Raw genomic sequence first — 4905 nt, 5'->3', positions numbered from 1 at the left:
TCACCATTTGAGATGCTTTTTGGACATCCGCCTATACAGGCTAAGCCTTTCTCCCCGGCTTATACATCGCTATTAGGGGGAGATATTACTATTGCTTCCTATATACAGGAGTTACAGCACAAACTACGTGAGCTACATGAATCCGGAGCTGCAGTACAAGCTGGACCACTAGACTTCTCACTTCACGACCTGAACCCAGGAGACAACGTGTATATAAAGAACTTCCAGCGTACAGGAGCAACCCAGCCTTCCTGGGAAGGACCATTCCAAATATTGTTAACTACTCCAACATCTATAAAGGTTGGAGAAAAGGACTCTTGGATTCACTGTTCTCATGTAAAGAGAGCATCTTCTGTTGAGACTGATTGACTGTATCCTATACATGCATTGGAGATAACTATACATTGACAAGTGGAACTGTTTTATTCTGCTTTTGACACATTGAATTCCTAAATTTAATTTTTTTTCCTTTTTTTCTTTTTTTCTCTTTTCCTTATTTTATTATTATTATTATTTTTACATTATTTTATTTTTTTCCCTTTTTCTCATTTCTATGTACTTAAGGTACATATGATCAATATTAATTTTTATTCTACAATATTAGTTTAAATATATATATACTTGTTGTTATTATTAATACGCACCCAAACAGCTTTAGACTATGGGAACCTGCCATTTATTGATAATTGTTGTGGGACTATGATTAGTGTTTGTGTCTGATTCTAGGAACGAGATCAAAAAAGGAGCACAGAGATAACCTGGATAATGCCAAAAGAGCTCACAGGTCTAAAAATTAAAGACCAATCCAGGAAGACTTAATGCATTTCTAAGCCAATACTAAGGACTTGAACCTAGTGTGAGACTCGGGGTTGCGACACTTGACAGACGTTAAGATGTAGGCCTTCCCTGTATCCACACTCTTCGTGAAAATACCTACAGACAAGTACCTAAGGTTGGCTACCATCCTGGCTCCATCCATCCCTGAGAACAAAGGTAAAATCAGACGAGGGAATGACACTTCCCTAGATATAAAATAAAAATCTGGTCCTCTTTTTTCTCTCCTATAGTATGGCAACTTCCTGTAGCCTGGGCTGCAAATGGGGAAGTAAAATATACTGCATTCTGTCCTACAGACTTGTGGGATTAGAAATTACTTAACTGGACCCTAATACAGGGGCCTGTGGAAAAAAAAAATTTTATTCTTGCTTTCTCAAATTTTGTATACATAGATTTTTTGATTTTGATACTGATTTTGAATTCTTTAATGTAAATATGCATATATAAAGGGTTATATTTTTTTCCCTTAATTTTTTCCCTTTTTCTTCTTTTGATTTTGATTTTATTTTCATATCGTTTTGTTTTTCTTTTGAATTAACTCACACACCCCCACAACTGAAACTTGAATCCTCAGCTGGACTCAGTGTTTTTTCAACACTTTCTTCAGGGGGGATTGTATTTCATCAATTCCAAGATTTAAATTTTGTTCGAGAGAGAAATCTCCAGAGAAGAAGCTTGCTAACTAACTGAATCCAGAGAATGAACTGTTTGCAGAAAGATATCTAAACCTTTTCACTACAGGAAGATCCAGAATGAACCTTGGGGTGTGGTTGATTGAACATTTTTTTGAATGTACACTCTTATGCCAAAGGGGACTGCCCCCTAATTGGCTTTTGTCAATGCGCCCAGCAAAACATTGGTTTGCTGTCTTTCTCTCTCCTCTATTTCCCCATATTTACAACTATTATAATTTTCCTCTTAGTGGGTAGAAAAAATTTTTGTATACACTTATAGTTAGAAATTTTTGGGGTGCAGTATGCTTATGTTTAGTGATCAATTGGGGAGACTAGTCTCCCAATCATCATCAGGGGGGATTGTGAATTTTAAAAGTCTCCATCTTGGTCTAGCACCCAAAAATTGTGCACACCCACCTACACGGGCATGCGCTAGTCAATGACTAATCAGAAATAACTAACTGCCCACCTGGGCTGTCCTAAGCCAAGCTAGAGCCAACCATTGGATTTGTGAGACACAGGAAGAGAGGTAGGGAACAGCCTCTGAGATTGGCGGAACTTCCTGTGGAGAGAGTTGGTGTTAGGAGGAGTTGGTGTTAGGAGCTTGGAGAGAGAGGACGCCTGCAGACAGCTTTCCTTCAGATCGGTCACGTGAGTTAAGGACTGGTTCTTTCCACCTGGGCCTTTAGGCCTAAACTCCCTCTGCCTTGGTCAGAGGTTGAGTAGCCTCTTTCCCTTTTCTCTTCTCTCCTTCTCTCCCTAACCTTTTCCCTACTCCCAGTGTGATTAAACCTCCATAAACCTCATTCTGACTTGAGTGTTTCATTTTAGGAATTTCATAAGTAAATTCCTTGGCGGCCATTGTTAATATTATATAAATCTTGTAGCCACATTTGTAACCATTACTATATTATAACCTTCTCCCAGAAGCCTTAAATTTCCCCATTACATGGGAAAGATGGTTCCTGCACTGAAACCAGAAGGAATTAAGATATTTGAAAAAATGGAGGCAAACAAGGAGAGTATTTTATGCAGAAAGAGTAATTTGTGCAAAACTGTTTAAGCTACTGAAGGTATGTGACCCTTGGCAAGTCACTGAACCTCTCCTTGCCCCTTAATTTCCTCCTCTGTACCATAGAGACAATAATAGTACTTACTGTTCAGGATTGTTGTGAGGTTCAGAAGAGATCACATATGTAAAGCATTTTACAAACCTTATCATACTGGATAAAAGCAACTTAGCTATTACTATTATGTGTAAAAGACAGATGATCCATCCCCTAAAGTCAGAATTGTTTTATTAAGAATAGATACATCTCTGAATAATCTCATTTCTATTTTCAAGATACCTTTATATCAAGAGAGTTTCATGTGTCACTTATCTGGATTTTAGAAAAAGTTCTTTACAAACATGATATTCTTGTTGAAAAGGAGAATTGTGGATTAAATGATAGCATAATTAAATGAATTGGAAACTCTCGGGCCAGGATCAAAATATAAAATGCTTATCTGTTTACTTGGAAGGAGATATCTCGTGGAGTGCCACAGAATTTTGTCCTTAATCTGATACTATTGAATATCTTTATCAATGACTTATCAATCCCAGAGATGGGTGTTTGCCAAAATTCTAAGCCATTTAAATAATGGAGAGAAACCTTGTTATCTCATAAAAGAGAAGGGAAAAAAGGAGTCAGAAAAAAGTGGCTTTCATTCTGCTAGTAGTGGTTCATCTTCACGCCTGAGGAACATGCTATTGCTATGAGCAAGCCTGCTGCTATCATGGCTCTGGCACCTGCATTCATCTTTATTGTCCCTATGGTGCTCTGAAATCCAACTGTAGAAGGATATGACTATGTGGAGCCTCAGACCCTGGGCAATAGCATAGGAACTGGTTCACTATGGATCAAGATTGGGGAAAGAGAAGAGCATAATTAGAATTAGTGATGGCTTGTAGAGATAGAGGAATTAGAAGTCATTGTGGATGAATAAGTTTAGGAGCACAAAGGCACAGGGAATGATGGAATGATAAAATATTATGATTAGATAAAGAAATTTCAGAGTTCTTTTTGAAAATATTTTATTTCACAAAATGCTTTCCAATTACATATAAAAATAACTCACCTTAAATTTTTTTAATCCTCAAAACCCATAATATTCCATCCTGCTATTTGAGAAGGCAAAGGATTTGATAATGATTATACAAGTGAAGTCATGCAAAACATATTTCCATATAAGCCATGTTGTGAAAGAAAGTACAAACAAAATGAAACATTAAAGTAACCAGAAAAAACAAACAAACAAACAATTATGCTTTATTCTGCATTCAGAGTTCATCAGTTCTCTCTGGTGGTAGTTAACATCTTTTATTATAAATCATTTGAAATTATCTTGGATAATTATCTTGATCAGAGTAGCTAAGTCTGTCTCAGTTGACCATCCTTATAATATTGCTTTTAATGTGTACAATGTTATTGCTTCTTCGCCTTTCGACTAAGATCAAGTATAGTGCTATATACAATTTTTCTTCCTAGTTTTGCTGACTTCACTTTGTATGAATTTATATGTCTTCTTCCCAGGTTTTTTCTGAAAGTAATCTGCTCATCATTTCTTATAGCACAGCAATATTTCATTACCATCATGTTCCACAATTTAGGCCATTCCCCAATTGATAGACATCCCCTTGATTTCCAAACCTTTCTATCACAAAATAGCTACTATAAATATTTATGTATAGAGAGGTCTTTTCTTCCTTTTTTGATCTCTTTAGGATAAAGGGCTAGAACTGGCATTGATGGATCAAAAGGAATACATAGTTTTATAGCCCTTTGGGTATATAGTTCCAAATTGTTCTCCAGACTGGTTGGATTAGTTCAAAACTCTACCAGGAGTGGATTAGTGTCTCAATTTTTCCCCATCCCTTCCAGCATTTGTAATTTTTCTTTTCTGTTATGTTAGCCAAGGTGATAGGTGTGAGGTAGTATCTCAGAATTATTTTCATTTTCATTTCTCTAGTCAGTAGTAAGAGAATTATAATTATCTTACTTTATTATATTATAACATATTGCTATATTTTAATAATATTAATTATATTTTAAAACAAGTATTGATAGTTTTGATTTCTTCTTCTGAAAACTGCCCGTTGTCCATATCCTCTGACCATCTATCAAATGTGTATTGGCTCTTATTTTTATAAATTTGACTCAATTCCCTATATATTTGAGACATGAGGCCTGTATTTGAGATACTTTTAAAAATCCATACCCTCCCCTCAGATTCCTATTTTCTTTCTAATTTTGGCTGTATTAACTTTATTTATGCAAAAGCTTTTTAGTGTCATGATTTCATAATTTTCTATTTTATTTCCTTTATTCTCGTTTATCCCTTGATTGGGCAT

Source organism: Monodelphis domestica, chromosome 6 (genome assembly GCF_027887165.1).
Source record: "Monodelphis domestica isolate mMonDom1 chromosome 6, mMonDom1.pri, whole genome shotgun sequence".
Classification (NCBI taxonomy): domain Eukaryota; kingdom Metazoa; phylum Chordata; class Mammalia; order Didelphimorphia; family Didelphidae; genus Monodelphis; species Monodelphis domestica.
Note: the sequence above shows the minus strand (reverse complement) of the source record.